Source organism: Mastomys coucha, unplaced genomic scaffold (assembly GCF_008632895.1).
Source record: "Mastomys coucha isolate ucsf_1 unplaced genomic scaffold, UCSF_Mcou_1 pScaffold7, whole genome shotgun sequence".
Taxonomy (NCBI): Eukaryota; Metazoa; Chordata; class Mammalia; order Rodentia; family Muridae; genus Mastomys; species Mastomys coucha.
Window position 1 is genome coordinate 41,902,356 of NW_022196913.1, and position 18,578 is coordinate 41,920,933.

Consider the following 18,578-nt stretch of genomic DNA (forward strand, 5'->3'; position numbering starts at 1 on the left):
CCCCAAAAGAAATTTCATGCTGTTCAGCTTTTTGTTTTCGGTAGCTAAATGCCAGCGGCTGTTTTGTTGACTAAGCATATCTTTAATGAAGCAGGCGAGTTAGGCTGGGACTAAAAGAAGGAAAACACCCAGACCAGCTTGCTGCTTGCTTGTTCCTTCTGTTTTCTGTCCCCATCAATTTTGTTTTGTGGGTATCTATTCAAGTATCTAGATAGATGGAGGGATAAGGGGTACAAACTGCAGGGTGGTTCGAGGTGGATGCGAGTAGGAGCAGTATCGCATCACCCCACCGTGGTCCCCAAGACTACAAGCTCTCCTCTGTTTCATAGTAACCATTCTCCATTCTGTTTGTCTAGCAAAACTGCCTGTTCCTGTCATGTGTCCGATGCCCCCTGAGAAACCCATCTAAGGACAGGAAAGGGAAGCAAGGCTTAGGAGGCTCTATTTGTGGAATTCTCTGTGCTGCCTGACTTTTTCTGGAGAGACAGGAACAGATGTCTCCTCATCCCAGAGAGGGCACCCAGGACAGGCCAAGAAAACGGCTCCACCCCAAGTCTAACTTGGTGAAGCAAGGAACATATTGTGGTTGCCAGGCAACAGCTTATGATGGAAGTACAGATGACTCAAGGGAACTGCCTCACTAAAAAGCCCACCCACCATGGGTGAGGACTGAGAAACGCCTCATTGCTGGACCCAGCACAACCTGCAGGGACCTCCACTGAAGAAAATCTCACCCACCCTCCCTCCCAGAAACTGTTTGCTGCTTGTCTGACCTTGGGGAAGGACCAGGCCTTGTGTGTCTTCTAATACTGGGTTGGAGGAGGCTTGTAAGTTTTTCGAGCCTTTTAGTTTTACGAGACTCTTTCCTCCCTCAGGAGGGAATGTTGAGATTTGGAAGAACAGCTACACAGACATCCTACCTTCCCATTTCCTCCCCCTGTTAAACTAAGTTTGTCCATAAAGCAAGCTATCAGAAACTCAGTGCTACTTCTGTCTGTCAAGAAGCCTTAACTTGCCCTCCAATGTGGACCTTTGCTACACAACAAACATCCTCCATATCCCTGGCTTTGTCTCCTTGTTGGCTCTGTTTTCCTTGATGCCCACAGGAACCTGAAAACTCTGAGAGCCTAGTCTGTTTCTTTTATCTCTAAGAACTCCCTTGCCACCAGCAACCCTGGGAGGGTGGGAGCATCCTGAGTGGACGAGGTAGGTCTAGGCAAGTGCCACTGGACCTGACGTAGATGCAGTGCTGAACCTAGGTGACAGTAGAAAATGTGGCTTCAGAAAGGCAAATGAGCTAATAACCCACTGTCTTAGTCAGGGTTTCTATTGCTGCACAAAACATCATGACCGAGTTGGGGAGGAAAGGGTTTATTCAGCTTACACTTCCACATTGCTGCTCATCACCAAAGGAAGTCAGGACAAGAACTCACACAGGGCAGGAACCTAGAGGCAGGAGCTGATGCAGAGGCCATGGAGGGTGCTGCTTACTGAATTGCTTCCCCTGCCTTGTTCAGCTTGCTTTGTTATAGAACCCAGGACCACTAGCCCAGGGATGGCACCACCCACAATAGGCTGGGCCCTCCTACTCTTGATCACTAATTGAGAAAATGCCTTACAGTTGGAGCTCATGGAGGCATTTCCTCAAGGGAGGCTCCTTTTTCAATGATAACTCCAGCTTGTGTCAAGTGGACACACAAAACCAGCCAGTGCACCCACAATGCTTGTTCTTTCCTCCACAACTCACAAAACCAACAAATTATTCAATTTGCTTTTGATTTTTCTTTATATTCTAGGGCATTTAAACATTTTTGACATTCATAAGTCATGACCTAGAATCTCTGTCTCTGTCTGTCTCTGTCCCTCTCTCCCTCTCTCCCCTCTCCCCCCCCCTCTCTCTCTCTCTCTCTCACACACACACACACACACACACAAACACCAAAACAAGCTCTACAAGATAACATTTGCTTTATGCAAAGCACTGCTTCTTCCCATTTACCCTCATTTGATTGGGGTTTAAAGTCTTGACCATCCATAGTCATCTAAATGCTTTTCCTGCTGCCTGTGGAACTACAGCTCCCAGCACCCATCATTGCTCTGCACTGAAGATCGATAGGTGGCTGGTTTTTGCATTCACCTCTTCCCAGGGTCTGTGCCCCTCCTGGAGAAGCTAAGAACTTCATTTTCTCAGCCAACTCCCTATCATCCATTTGGTTCCTACCTACCTGAGAAAGTCTTGGTACCTTGGCTCAAGGTAACATACATCTGAACTCCATCCCCCAACCTAGTACAGTGATTCTCAATCTTCCTAACGCTGCAAAGACAATTTAATACAGTTCTTACATTTGAGTAATAACATTCAGAGGTTCTTTACTCAGAATATCAACAAGTTGCAGTCAGCCAAGAAAAGGAAGAGCAGCTCACATAATTCCGCAAAGAGGGCAAACTATGCTGACTGAAGTCCTATGGCTTAGGCCAAAGCCGGTCTTTATACTCCCTTCATTGGATTCCTTTCACACCATGACACTTTGACTTGGCGGACAGATTTTACAGACAAATGCAAATCCTTTTGTGAAATGAGCGAGCATTTAGCTACCTAAGCGCATCCATATACACCCACCCTGCACTCGTGTCAAGGTGTAGAAGACGTTTACTGTCATTTGGGGTAGAGTTCAGACTAGCTTCTAACTTAAAGGTCAACATCAGGACATTCGCATCAGCCTCATCTGGGAACCTGCCAGGCATGTACTCTCAGGCCCCACCCAAACTTCACTGGAAACTGTGGTGGGGCTGGGCAGGCACCTGGGTGCATGCCAAAGCTGGGGCAACCTTAATTTTAAATGTTTCAATCAAACCAGAAATACTTTTCCACTCTAAACCTACAGCTACTTTATCCACCACCCTAAAACATATAAAAGCAAAGAATACATCAGAATTAGACAGAAACGGGTTGGGCTCACCACCATAATGTCTGAATTGTCCTCAATCAATGGCAGTGCCCATGGCTTTCAGCGTACTGCCCTGCCTGTCCACACACATACGAAGGTGTGCGCTGGTCAGCAACTGTGGTACTTGCCTTTTTCCTCCATGAGAGAGAGCTACAGTCCGTTTAAACTGACAGGCAAGTGAAGAAAAATGCAGCCAGCACAAAGTGACCACACAGAAAGGAAAATTGAGTGCAGGAGGGGGGAAGAGAGGGATGAGCAGAGAGCAGAGGGATGTCAGGAAAAGGAACATGCTGGCTGCTCCACAGATGAGTGGAGACTGGGTGTTCAGAAAGCAGATGAATGAAGGAGTGCAGAGCCTGGGGATCTTGCTCAGTCAATAAGTTCTTACTACGCAGGCACAAGGACCTGAGTTCTGACCCACAGCACCTAACCCCAGGTTCAATGGGAGACCTTGTCTCAAACAAGGCTAAAGCCATACATGGCAGCCTGACCTTCAATCCCAGCACTCGGGAAGCAGAGGGAGGTGGATCTCTGAGTTTGAAGCCAGCCTGTTCTATATTGTGAATGAATCTATATAGCTGTGGCTATATAGTGAGACCACCTCTCAAACAAGTAAATAAAATAAGGAGGAAGACTGGAGAGATGGCTCTGTAGTTAACTCCTTGCCACACAAGCATGAGGAACATGGTTCACATCTCAAGAAACACATAAATACTTGGGTTGGTGCAGCCTCCCACTGGTAATTCTAGTCTCTGAAGGAGGAGCCAGGGATCCCCAGAGCAAGCTGCTAGCCATATTGATGAGCTCTGTGTTTGATTGAGAGAGCCTGCCTCAATGAATAAGGTGCAATTAAGTGTCCATAGAGTATGATTCTCAACCTCAACCTTGGGCTTCCGCATGCATGTACACATACATGTGCACATGCACTCACGTACATGTGCATCTACACACATGCAAATGCATACCTACACACCCATGCACACTGCACACACACACACACACACACACAGAGAGAGAGAGAGAGAGAGAGAGAGAAAAGAAACCAATAGTAAAGTAGAAAAGCAATTGAGGAAAAATACTCATCATCTGTCCTTCACATTGTACATGAACACACAAGAACATGCACACATATACACTGCAAAGAAAAAAAACAGAAAAATAAAATAAGATAAAAGGCAGAGGGAAATAGATAAACTGGGGCAGAAGAGAGACTGCAGGGAGGGAGGGATTAGAGCCTTCAGCCAGGAAACAGCTTTGCTCCCAGCATGGGACTTCATCTAATTGCCCTGTTCTTGAGCTGGACTGGTCCTGGACTTGGAAAAGGCCATAAGCATCTTATAGGCTAGGCGTATGCTCCATCTAATCCCCAACACTGTGGCTTGTGTGTCTGCTGCAGACAGCAGGCTCATGCCAGCTGCCAGGTGCTGGGGCAGACACAATGGATTCCAGACGGCCAGGAGCCAGACAGAGGAGGGGAGAGGACATCGATTCCCTACCCCCGCCCCCAGATCCCAGACCCTGGCCAGGAGCAGGGAAAGCCTTCCCCCTCATCCTATTTAAAGGCTGGATGGAAGCGTGTCCAGATTCTCACTGATTCCAGGCATCTCACATTGCTTTGCTCCAAGCTTTTCCTCAGAACTTGGTTTGCCAGAATGAACAAATGTTCAATTCTGTCAGCTGGAAAATGAGAGGAAGAGAGGGGAGGAAGGAGGGAGAGAGCAAGAGAATGGAGAAGGGTGGTGATGGGAAGGGATTGGTCCTTGCTCATGCTCTAAATCTGTCTGTAGAAAAGTATGCATGGCCACAGGGACTTGATCTCCACGTTCAGTTTTTAGTTTTGCTTGTTTGTTTAGTTCATTGGTTGTTTTTGTTTTTGTTTTGTTTTGCTTTGTTTTACACTTTCTGTTTCCCTTTCTTTCTTTTTTAATACCCCGTTTAAAGCAGGAGTTAATTTAATCTAAGAGCATCCTAAGCGAATGCAAGTCAGCCATCCAGGAGGGGTGTTCTCATGTCTGGAAATTACTGGAGGGAATTAGAATAAAAACACAACTTCACCCAACTCACACTGTGACAGGAGACATGTTAGCACTTGGGGAAAGACAGGTGTGGAGAGAGGAGGGCCTTTGAAATGGATTCATGGGTTTCTGGTTGCCAGCCCAGATCTGCCAACCCTGGAGGGCGCCCTATCTCCTGGGACTCCACCCCACCCCCTGACTCCACCCATCGTGTGGGACAGTACCACAAAATGACAGTTTTAGAAAACCACCCACCCCTTGAACTTAGAGAGAAAATATCTTAACGAATCAGGAAGAGGAAGGGAGAAGAAAGTCAACAATGTAACTTTCAAATAGACCATAGATCCAAAACATTATATAAGGGCAGCCTTAAGGGAGGAGTGAGAAAGAAAAGTAAAGGATGAATGATCCACTGGAGGAGTCCGGAGTTGTGATTCATCCATTCACATCTCAGTTGGATAGCTAAGAAGGCCCTGAAAGGTGAGAGTTTAAAAATGGCTCGGATATTATGGGATGTGATGGGTGGAATGTCATGACCTGGGTTGGCATGGGATGCGATGGGTAAGGTGAGCTGACGGGGAAATGTTGAGCTCTGGGAAGGAAAGATCTGTACAAAGGAGGTGATCCTATAAAGGGAACAGCAGGACATCCTTCAGCATTTCCTAACCACCTGACCTTCCTGGCCAAGATGACGATGATCTTAAGCCTAGGTCTCCAGTGACACTGGAAGCCAGCATGCTTTTGTGCTACACAGTTTAACCACTAGCATGTGTTGGAGGAACAGGATCTCCAGGCCTCTGCTTTAAGTTCCCCAAGGAAGATATTAACAAACACACCAGGATCAAAGGAGTCACATGACAAAGGAGAGACAGGATTCCCCACATTTCTAGGGAGCTCTCTGCACCACGTACACAGCCCACTCCTATCTGCAGAAGAGCCTGCTTAGTAAACCTGAGTTCAGTGTTGCCAGGCACGGGTGTCCATAAGCCCAGCGGTCAGAAGACTGAGGCAGGAGAATAGTTAAGTTTGAGACATAGAGAGAGAGACTTTGTCTCAAAGAAGAAGAAGAAAAAAGCAGTGCATTGTGGAAAGTTAGAGTGCTAAGGAGCTGTTTTCATCCAGTGTTCTCTCCGAGATAACTGAACTTCCAAAAGATGTGACCTGTCCCTCAGCTCCCCACCACATCCAGCTCCCAGGATCCAGGGACCAAGTACTAAAATCATTACGGCATGCTTGATGGTTAAAATCTCATCACAGACATTTCACGTGAAGAAAATCAAAGTCAAATTATTAAATCTAACAATTGTTAAAGTTGCTCTGTCTGCTTAGGGATGAACATGCAGCTCTCAGCTGTCTCTCTGGCACCACACTGCTGGTCACATACACCTTCTGCTATGATGCTCATGCCTAAGCTTCTGGAAACTGCTGGGCAGACTCTTAGAAAGTTTCTTCTGCTCTTTGACCGAGAATTGTTTGAAAGGAGTGTAGCCAAAACTGTAACCAAAGGTGGTGTTACGCTTCCAGGAAAGTCTCAAGGAAAGGCGTTTCAAGAAACCGTCGTAGCTGTGGGATCAGGTGGGGAATGAAGGGATGCATAGATTCATCCAGTTAGTATGAGAAGTGGAGACAAAGTTCTCCTAGAATATGGAGGCACCAAGGTCATGCTAGACATCAAGGATTATTTCTTACTTATAGATGGTGATATTTTTGGAGAGTATGTGGACTAAAATCACTGCTGAAACGGTGTCACATGAACTGCCCATTCCACTGACATTATGAACTATTTCATCGTGTAAATAATTCCCATGCCTCCTTTTATATTAAACTGATGACACTCCAACTAAAAAAAAGAAAAAGAAATTGTACATCTTGAACCAAGAATGTGTGTATGTGAATGGATGGGTCCACAGCACAATGACACTGGGATGTGTTCAGATCTTTGAAAGATGACAACTAGTACAAGATAATAAGAACATTAGGAATGCTGTCCCAGGAAGGGACTAATGTAGTTTTGGGAACATAGTTAACTGTGGAGAATGTAAATTGTTAAAAAGAAGAGGGGCACTCCAGTTTCTTGCTTTTTCTAGCCATCTGACCTCTTCCCTCTGCAATGATGCCTGTCATGGTGTGTGACAGCAAGCGAGCACACAAGCACACCCTCCAGAGGCAGGTGCAGTTCCAACCCTGGGCTTTTCATCTCCCAAACAGCAAGCTAAGAGAAAAGTTTTCATCATAAAGTTCCCACTTAGGGGTTTTGTTATTGTAACATAGAATAGATGAATGCACACTTCATTAATAGGATATTTCTCAGAAGTTTTATAATGATGGGAAAATCGAGGATAATACATAGCTCCCACAGACTTTAACACCCTACTCCCTTTTATGAATGTCTTAGACTACTATTTTTCGTTAGCTGTAATTCATGACCCAGTACTGACACATTTTTACTCAGTGAATAAATCTAGCTCCCAAGTTTCAGCCTTAGTTTTTTGTTACTTGTTTTTCCCCTTGTTTGTTTATTTCTTTGGTTTTTGTTTGTTTGTTTGTTTCATTTTTCTTTCTGGGTACCACACTATGATGAGTGATTACGTATCTGTAGTCCCCTTCCTGGTGTGACAGCTCCGTAGACGATGCTCCCTGTGTTTGGTGACCTTGATGGCTTTAAGGAGCATTAGGGACTTTGTAGACTGTTCTGAAGCCAGGCTTGGCTTTCTCTTATGTTAAGATGTCTGGGCTGTGGTGTTTAGTTGGGCGACCTCTGAGGTGGAGTACCTTTCCAGTCCTGACTATCAACATGACTTGCTCTGCAGATGCTACCATTGCCTAGAAAAGGCATCTTCATGAGGAAGCGAAGTTATCGCTTGCAGCCCATAATATTCAGCCTAGGCTGCCCTTATACTCACTGTGTAACCCAGGCTGCCCTTGAACTCCATTACCCTCCTGCCTTGTCCTTATAGGCATGTGCCACCCTACCTGTCTGCCGTTTTACTTATTAAGTAAAACTTAAAAATAAATAAAGAAAGAAACAGTCATTTTTGAGTGAAACAGAAGTACAGACATCTCCCATGCACTTTCTTCCACCATGTGCACAGGCATACTTCCTATCTGTCATCTTCATCAGAGCGGAGCATCCATTACAATTAGTAGCCTGTTCTAAACACATCACAGTCACCCACAGTCCATAGTAAACACCAGGGCTCACTCTTGGTTTGTACACACTTGTCCAATGATAGACCCGGGGATGTACCATTGTAGGTTTGCACAGAGAATGTACCTGAAACGGCCTGTAGATCTCTCCATAGTTCTCGTCCCTTGTGATACTAATCTCCCCTTTTTCTAGAATGACAACTACTTAGGATCATTTGGTATGGGTTTTTTTTTTCAGACTAATCTCTGTACTTAAGCATCCTTGACATTCTTGTGTGTCTGATCTGTTCTTCAGTTGATTGGCAATGGGACAGGTGATCTATCCCTTCTAATTTTCTTCCTCAATCCATCATTTCCCCAGGTCTGAAGTCAGACATCATTCCTTTTAGGCCACCCCAGATACCCTTGCAAACTCAGGCCTCCTTTCTGGCTTTGTTCTTAGTACTTTTTGTCACCATCAGGTTTTAACTTGTTTTGTTTAAGGCCCTTCTCCACGGGAACAAAGACCACTGCTACATCGCTCTTTATTGGCTTTCAGCATCTGGTATATTGCCAGCTCATAGGCATAAATATATATCGAGTGTTTAAAGCCAATAAATCTAACCACTACTACTGCACCTCCCATACACACACACATCACACACCACACACACACACACACACACACACACACACGCACGCACGCACGCACGCACACACACACACACACACACACACACACACACACACGCACACACACACGCACGCAGACTTTATGCAAACATATCCATCTGACCACTCACTGGGCTTGCCCCTCACCTCCGAGGACGGTGGCAGTTCACGGTGGAAGAGTGACACCTGAGGATGCAATAGCTGTGACCAGTTCTTCTCTCCTCTCCTACAGGGTGCTTGCTGTAGTGCCTGTATTTTCCATTCGAGAGAAATTTATCTGGGGATATTTTTTCCTACTAAATTTTTAGTTTTCAGTTTAAATGTTTAATTAAAACATTTTGACTGCTTTTGAGCGAGTCGGATAATTTCGAGAACTATGAGGCTAGCTAGCCACCTTCCCTGCTTCTCTACATCCCACCCAGAGTTGAGAAACTGCCCTGTGCTAGACAGACCCCTCGGGTTCTTCTAGGCCAAGAAGGCATGCCCACTGGGCCCTGTGACTCTCCTTCTAGACCACATTCCAAGTACCAGGCTGACAAATGCTATCTCCCAGTAGCTTCAAGGTCTCTTCTGAGGTCAAAGTGGACATCTGTCTGAACCTGTCCTCCTAAGGTGAGACTTCTCCAGGAAGGGTGCTCCTCTAAACCCCAGAACAGTGGTTCTCAAACTCTGGGTTGTGACCCCTTTGGGGAGTCAAATGACCCTTTTACAGGAGTTGCCTAAGACAATCAGAAAGCAGATATTCATATTATGATCCATAATAGTAGCAAAATTACAGTTATGAAGTAGCAACAATGAAAGTAATTTTATGGTTGGGGGGTCACCACAACATGAGGAACTGTATTAAAGGGTCACAGCTTTAGGAAGGTTGAGAGCCACTGTTCTAGAGCCTTGAGGACAGGATGAGCAGGGGTGCAGGGGGCAGCGGAGTGTGAGCATGAGGTGTGCAGAGCACCCAAGCAACTAGGCCACTTAATTTGTCCTCTGAGCTTGGATGTCAATAGCATGCCACCTCCCTTGTTGAAATCCTATTCTCCTGGCTAACAATGAGAATTCTACCTTCATGCCTGTCTCTGTGTCCATAAGCGACACAACAGTCCACATGTGTGAGGCAGGTCTCCTTTCCTTTTCTCCATTGTTTTAGCATGCCGTGTAATGTTGGCCAAAGGCCTTCTCTTTCCAGAGCTCAGGTCTTCTCTTTCTGAGCCCACAATATCAGTGAAGATTCCCTTAGGATTTCATAGAGCTTTCGCCTTGTCCCCAACCTCAAACAAACCTACAGTCGTATACCTACACTGGGTTTATTTTCTAAATTATAGTCTAGATTCCTAGAAATAGGGTCAGTATTTTGAGGAGAGAGTCCAATGTCATTTTATAGTTCTTTCCAAATGTTTCTGAACAAGATGCCCATCTCACTAGCCTCCCAGCCTTGGATGCTCTGCAGTTTTAAATTTTGAAAACTGAGCTGCTAAAATCTGAATTTTTTGCTATTGTTCATCTGACTCTGAGGTGGGGCTGGTGGACCAACATCATTCCAAACCTCTAGCTATTAGCACTTCCTTCTCCCTAATTCACCTAGCTTTACCATCCCTTTCCACTTCATTGAAATAGGCGTTACTTTTCTCATATCAAAGTATGACCATTTACTTACATAGTTACAATCATTACCCACTTTCTCTTGCTAGCTATCAAAGTATATTTCTCATGTAGCTATTGAATAACCAAATACTTTGTTCTTTGGTAACATTTTCTGATTTAAAAAGAACTCTCCACCCATCCTAAATTCTACTTTACTCTTTTTATTGCCATTTGCTTCTCTCCTCTCTTTGTGGAGGAGCCAAGTAAAGAAACAAAGGCGCTCTCAGAAACAGAGAGCCTTGAAGTCTGTTCTCTGGGCTGTTTCTTCAGCTCCTGCTCCCTATTAGGACTTTAAAACGTCTTGTCTTCCAGCAGCCTCTCTTAAAATGTCAGCACAGCTGCAGTAGTAACACTTCAAGGTTGTGTCAGGAAGCAGGGCTGGGCTTCGGGAGGACTTTACAAGGACAGACAGCTTGGAAAGAGGACAGAAGAAAAAGGCAAACAGGAGAGGAGGTAGGGGGAAGGGAGAAAGAGGAAGAGGAAGAAGAGGGAGACAAGGAGAAGGAAGAGGGAGAGAGGAGGAAGAGGAAGAAGAGGGAAACAAAGAGAAGGAAGAGAGGGAGGGGAGGGAGAGGAGGAGGGGATGAAGAGGAGGAGGAAGAGAAGGAGAAGGAAAAGGGGAGGGGAAGAAGAGGAGAAAGAGGAAGAGTAAGAGGAGAAGGAGGAAGAAGAGGAGGAAGAAGAAAAGGAAAAGGAAGAGGAGGAAAGTGAAGGAAGAGGAGGAGGAAGAAGAGGAGGGGGAAAAGAAGAAGAGAAGGAGAAGGAAGAGAAGAGGGAGGGAAAGGAAGACAAGGAGAGGGAAGGGGGTAGGAAATAATCTATGCACCTAGCAAGTGAACTAAGTCACACCTCTGTATAAGTCAGAATAGTAGATGGAGGCTAAGGAGAAGCAAGATGCAAAGAAAGAGAGCACAGTCCCTGACACCTAGGGGTAGGTACTCTTTAGAGTGAAAGCTAAGCACAAAGAGAAGTCCTTCCATGTGAGGTCGAAGAACAGAGAAGGAGAGAAAAATAGCAAAGGCTTCAAAGAGGGCAGGAATATCGTGAGGACGAGGCTTCAGTCCTGGCTAAGTAGCAACAGACAGAGGAAGAGGCCTTTCTGAAGAAAACAGCATGAGCCAGGACAGAAGTGGGAGGAGTGTCTTAGGGAAAACCGCTTGCCAGACAGACCAACACAAAGTGTGTGCAGAAGAGAGGTGGAGGCAAAGCTGGAAAGAGGACTGCAGATGACAGACAGAGCAGTGGTCTGGCTGTGGTCCTGTAGGCAATGGAGTCCAAGCTGCAGAATCAGATAGATGGTCCTGTCCCTGTGCAGCAGTAGGAATCAATCAGAATTCTCAGGTCCATTTGATCTTTCGATTCATGGTGGGTGGATCTTAAAAACTGATCACCTCTCCTGAACCTATTGAACCCAAATGTGAATCAGATGATCAGACCTTTGGGTTTGCTGCTTCCTAGCTGTGCCCTCAAAGGCAGGGTGGGGAAGTGTCTGTAAGATCCCTTAGCTTTTATGTCCACCATTTCTTCTCACCCGGCTTCTCTGGGAGATTGGAGATTGGCAGCAGAGAGCTCTGCATTGACCAGGCTATCTGGTCAGTCTGTTCACAGAATGGATACGGAGGAGTCCCCAGAGCAGCTGATCCACTCTGAGGAAAGTGACCTGACACTTAATCAAAGAGCATGTGACCCAGATGTAAGCCAATCAGCATCTCAAAAGCCTCTGGCCAAGGACAGACTCTTGATCCACTCCAAGTTGGTGAAATGCAATAAGCCTTTGTCTGGAAACGTTCAGCCAAATATTTTCCTCCCCACCCCGTCTTTCCCCTCCTCTTCTTCCTCCTTGTCCTCTTCTTCCTCCTCCTCTTCCTCCTCCTCTTTCTGTTACTTCTCCAAGTCCAACTCCTCTTACTCCTCCTCCTCCAAGTCCAATTCCTCCCTTCCTCTTCCTCCTCTTCCAACTCTTCCTCCTTCTCCAACCCCTCCTCCTTTTCCAAGTCCAACTTCTCCCCTTCCTCATCCTCCAACACCTCCTCCTCTTCCTCCAACTCCTCTTCCCCTCCCCCTTGGTTGAACTTAGAAACCCCTCACCTTGAGATAATTCCAATTATCCTGCAAAGGGAAAGCTTGCTACATAGCAGGGTCTGAGTTACATAATTTTAGACCCAACTAAAGTCATGTGTGAATCATACCAGGAGGCCCTGTGCTGCTCGATCACCAGCCAGCAAATCCCCTCTCTTGATTCGCTTGTTAGAGTTAGATTTCTTGCCCACTTGCAACTGAAGGAATTATCACTGTGCTGGGTACAAAATCCTTCTAAGAAGTCTGCTCCCTCTAGCATCGAGAAAGCAAGAACTTTTAGTTTGCTTTATAAAGAAAATGAGCGGCATCCAACAAAATGATTCAAGGAGTGTTGGTGCAGCTCTTTCCCTAGCTTCCATTATTCTCCTACACCTTCACCCAGTCCCAACTCACCAAAGGCAATGAGCATAACATTGTGAGGCTTTGTGCCACTAGATAGGGCAACATTTGTTGCCAGCTGCTCAGTAAACCAAGCCAAAGGCTCTTGTTTGTTGGGACCACTTCTGCTACCAGCTGTCTTACATAGGTCTAAATGCTGGCTGGGGCTGCCTTGGGACTTACTACAAAATTAGTCTCTTTAGTTTAGCACACAAGTGTGTAGGATTGCTGCCTTTTAAAATCTTGTTGTATATTTTTTCTTTCTTTCTTTCTTTCTTTCTTTCTTTTTTTTTTTTTTTTTTTTTTTTTTTTAGACTACACAGCTGGAGGAGAGTTCTTCAATTTCACCTAAGCTCATCTCTTAGACCCAAGAAAACCAAAGTCTGAAAAATAATAATCAAGGTGCCCCATTACCCTTTGGAACCAGACCCCCCCACACACACACCTGGCTTTATAAATAAAGTTTTATTAGCATAGAGCCACGTCTGTTGATTTCTGTCACATCTGTGACCACCTTCATGTAACAAGGGCTGATGCATGATAGTTTCTAGTCTGCATAGTCTACAAAGCTGAAAATGCGTACTGTGGTCCTTTACAGAAAATGTTGTCCCCTCCTCTTGAATGTAGTCTCCCGAAGTTTCTGTGTGTTGAGTTTATTTAAGACAGTGTTTCAAGCACTTGCTCTATGAACGGAGCTTTGGACAAATAAAGATCTACAAAGACATAAGCCCATGCCCACACTGTTTGAACCCAACTGACATCTTTTCTAGCCTGTCATCTACTCTTCCACTAGAAATGGGAATTTAAAACTAGAAACCCACTTATTTAAAGTATCTTCTATACCCTAGGCACTGCCCTAGGTCTTGGGATTCTATCATTAAGTCAAAAGCATATGAACTTAAGTGTCCATGAAATATACACTCCACCCAGGCAGAGGTGGATAAAGAAAGCATTTTTCACTTCTGTCCCCAAGATGAATTATAGCCCAAGCTGACAGAACTTCTGAGGGCAGTGTTGGGTCTCCAATGTAGGTAAAACTCACTAAATGCAAGTGCTTCTGGGTGTGCTTTTGTGTCGTCACAGAGGAGCACATGGTTTCAGTGGCTCTCCTTCTTCTTTAGTCCCAAATCTCTGTTTTTTACAAAAACCAGGCCAGCTCATCAGTGAGCCAGCAGGCCCTCATCAGGGTAGCCTTTCTCCCAAGTGTCCTCTTAAGAGCAGACACCAAGGCCAGAATCGAGAAGTCAGGTCCCAGCTCTGTGGGCCCAAGAGATATCTGGTTATTTAAGTGAATTTCTGTCAGACTTAAAATGTGCAAATTATGTACAAATGTGTAATTTCCTACAAGATCACAAAGCAGCACCACTTGAGAAATATATATATATATATATATATATATATATATATTTAAGTTTCTATGCCCAGGTGAGGAAGAGTAATAGGAAGGGAGAGAAAGACGTGAAAAAGAGAAGAGCTCACAAAAGGCAAAACCAATCCAAATTGTAAGCAGACAGGAGAGCCTTGGGGATTATCCTTTCTGCTCTGCTTTCAGGCCAAGGCCTCTCTTCTCTCTGCAGAACCCCTCAAGGAGAGTTAAACAAGAGTCAGGTGCCTATGAACTCAGAACTCTTTGAGCGGAAGGGGGGAAAACAGTGGTAAGTCCATCGTCTGTGTGACATGGTCCTGGAAAAGAGACTGCCGGCTACTGTCCTATCTGCCTTGAAGCCTCTGTCCCCAACCACTAAGCAAAGTGGGGACCTACAGTGGGTACTTGGTAAACAGCGAGTGAGCAGAGGAATACAGTCCTGACCCGGGGCACTGATGGCTCCCATGTGAGGCAAAGACATACCTCCTTTAGCTGGGACTAAAATGGGTGGTGATCAGGGTGGATGTTTGCAGGAGAATTGATGTGAAAGGTGTCTTTTCCCTGGCAGAGCCCTGGAGGAAACCTGGTACTGCAGCCGGGACTTGCAGAGACTCTCAGGTGTCTGATGGGAAAGAGTTGCTGAGGGACAGAAAGGGGCCATCTGGTGGAGCACTCTGGCCACTGAACTGACATCCCCAGAACTGAGATGTCCCACCTTTATTTGGGACTCAGGCCTGCCCCTTGTCTCTAACCAAATGCCCGCAGAACATTCTCTGGCTCCCTTTAAGCATGCTCAGAAATTCCTTTCAGTTCCCTTTTCTGTTGGCTGTGCAGACAGGGATGGGCCCGCTACCCTCCACACCCTGGGACTATCCATCCGGAAGTACTGAGTCAACAGCCCTTGCTCAGAATCGACCTCAGTCTTTTCCCACACCTCAAAGAAACTGCTCCCAGGAATGAGGTGGGGCAGCAGGAAGAGAGGGCTAGGTGTGTGCCTGCAGATCTCAGGGGTGGAGGGACCTGGGATCGGAAGCCTGGGCCTTTTACTTGCACAGAGATGCCCAGAGAGCCTGAGGCACATCTTAGTGGATTCCATCCTGAGAGTCTAACTGTATAGGTCTGAGGTAGGGAGAATCTATACTTGTCATCAGCTCCCAAAGATGCAGAGCCCTCCAGGATCACCCTTCAGGAATACTGTTCTGTATAAAACCACATACAGGAGAAAAAGGATAAATTTAGCCATGATTCATAGAATAGTATTTAAACAGACAAGACTTAGGAAAACTGAAAGACTCGCTTAAAGTATATAACTTACAAGTGATCCTCTTGGCCCCACAATCTGACTCTGCCACCTGAACTATAAAGAGAATTTTCAAGGGGATAAATATGCAAGGTCTGATTATGAAGCATTGTGAGTGACAGCTAGTGAAAGAATCATGAACTCTCTAGCACAGTTAAGCACCCAAACACTCAGCAGCAAAGGATGTGCCTGCCGCCATTACTAGATCCAGTGGAATCGTGGGGTCCTTCAACTTCTACAAATCAGTAATAATCTTAGAAAAAAATTCAAGGGCCAGGTAACACACATGTCCAGCTTGAAGGAAACCTGTAGTCAACCTCCAATACTCCAAAAAAGTATGTGCATATGTGTGTGTACATAATTTCAATTTTAAATTTTAGAAAGGAATCTGAAAGCAAATAAATACCTATGATCTCAGCACAGAGGAAGCAAGGGCAGCAAGATCAAGTGCTTGATGCCAGTTGGGCTACACAGCTATTCTGTCTCGAAGGACACACACACACACACACACACACACACACACACACACCACCCCACAGGATACAATGACATAAACATGTAATGCCAGCACTAGGAGACAGAGGCTGAAAAGTGAAGTTAAAGATCTTCCTTGGTCATCGAGCATGGTTGAAGTCAGCCTGGACTACAAGAAGCTTCATTTGTTTGTTTTTATTTTCTCTTTTAAATCCCTCAAAACGCATAAACAGTAAATAGGATCAAGGAGCTGTTTGTCTCCCCCCCATTAAGGACACACAAAAACAGTCATCTGTGAGGACTAAGCCATCATCACGATCGAATCTTCTGGTACCTGGCCCTTGGATTTTGTAGCCTTAAATTCTGTTGTTTATCAACTTATTATAAAAACTACCACAACATAAAGGAAGCATAAAACTCTCATTGCCTTGGGTTTATCTAAAGACTGTGTTTTGGTATAAAAATCTTTCCTGAAACAAACAAAAAACTCTGTCATGTCCCTTCTTCTCTCACCCAATAGCCTAACACTCTCGGTGCTGTTCTGCCCAAGATAAGTAGCAACTGCAATAATGACTGGCCCAGTGAGACATGACTGCTAGGGCAGTAGTGGCACACACATCATGGGAGTAAACAACCACTACCTGTTTGGGTTTGAGACCCACTCCACAAGATGAACCCCATTCCTGACACCATGGTTAGGCCAAGAATGGTACTTAGACCGGTCTTAGGCCCTAAGGGAGAACTACTACAATCATGCTGCTAAATGGACGTAGTACTAAATTGAATCCCAATGACTCATGATTACACCCATAGATCAACCCTCATCTGAGAAACTTCTATTTGCAGTAGATGGTGATTAATACAGTGTCCCACACCTAGCCAGTGTGTACTCACAGTGCTGGTTGTGACAGTACACACAAAACCCATGCAAGCCCAAACCAGAACAAATCTTAATACGGAGATGCCCCTAGTACCTCAAGCCATGAAGCCACTGGTAATTGTTAGCCTCTGAGAGAAGGGGAGATGATTGTCTCTAAGAGTGTAGACCTTGGTAAGTCAGCCACACTCCAGTGGAAGACCACATAGCCAAGGATATCTTGGGGAGCACAAACTGGTCTTTACTGGTTGTCCTTTTTTATATTTTTGGTTGTGAGCCTAGCCTTTAACAGCTGAGCCATCTCTCCAGCCCAGGTTGTCCTTTTTTAAAAGACACAAAACTGGATAGATAACAAAGGAAGGTGGAACTGGGGAATGACTGCGATCAAAACACATTGTATGAAACTCATATCTTTCAAAGAAGTAATAAAAAATTAATTAAAAAGTAGTAGCTAATTTGCCTAAATTTTCTTTATTTTTATTATCGAAGTATAATCAACAAGAACCAAGGTGAAGCAGGAGACACTGAAGCAGGGCTTGAGGGTTGCAATGCAGTGTCAGAACAGAGAAAGGGGGCTGAGAATTCTCCCTGCGAGCTGTTATATACCACAAAAGAAGCAGGGTGAGCTACCTCTGTATTAGCACTGTTACAGCAACTGTTTGACGTAACACCCTTGCCAGAGGGAAGTCCTGAAGGAGGATCCTAACTTAAACTCTTCTGGGAAGAAAGTCCCCCAATGCCACACAGAGTTAAAGCTTGACCCGCAGTTTCCAACCCAACTGCTGACTTCCTCAGTTTTAGATTCTCCTCGTGGCAGATGTCACAGCAGATCACAGACTGTTGAATGTGCTTAAATAATGTGCTGTCAGGCGAAACGAACTACACGGGAAGGAGCTGTTTCCCTGTAGGATGCCCTAAACTCAGGGTCTAGGGATCCTTCCAGTCCTGTTCATTGGATGCCTCGCCCCTGCATAGGGAGCGAAGACTCTTTCACTCTGGGCTCCCGGAAAGGTGACCACCGTAGGTCATTTATGTTCCAGGTCAGCCTGTGCAGGACATAGCAGCCTTTGGGGCCAGTGGCCAGCCTCTCTTTGCTTATTCTTACTTTCTAAGCATCCTTTGGAAATTTCTATGAGCTCCTGACCTTTAGGATCTTAGGGGCCATGATATTCAGCAAATTATGTTTTTAATTATGAATCTGAATTAAGATGCTTTCATTTGCACTTGGTTTCTCAGACCTTGGAGAGCAGTCCCAGGACATTGCAGTTTAGAGCAGGTTTTTCTCCTTTTCTCTGCCTTTCCTTTTAAGTGGCAGAAGGGCGTTAAGACAGGATTCTGCAGACACTGGGCATCTTTCTCCTTCTCTGGGGATATCTGACGATGTACAGCCCTACAGCCTCCCTCTTCAGTTCCGACGCAGATGGGTCCCTCCGTTAAACTTCTACTTTTAGAGGCTGGCATGGTGGGGACTATCTGCAACCAGGACCTGGGAGGTTGAGATGAGAGGATTATGAGGTTTTGGCCAGCCTGGGCTACATATCAAGATCTTGGCAATAAAATAAAATAAAATAAAATAAGCACCTGCTGAGACAAAAGAAATTCTAGCATTTCCAAAACCAACTACAACCAAACAACAAAAACAATCAAACAATAACAACATCAACAACAAAAACCCAAAAACCTCCATAAATTGAGAAATCATTTA

At 45.2% G+C, this 18,578-nt stretch overlaps 1 pseudogene; it reads left to right on the plus strand.

Annotated features, from left to right (window-relative positions):
- The first annotated feature begins 6,360 nt into the window (after window positions 1-6,360).
- LOC116081501 lies at window positions 6,361-7,026 on the plus strand (annotated as a pseudogene).
- The last annotated feature ends 11,552 nt before the right edge of the window (window positions 7,027-18,578 follow it).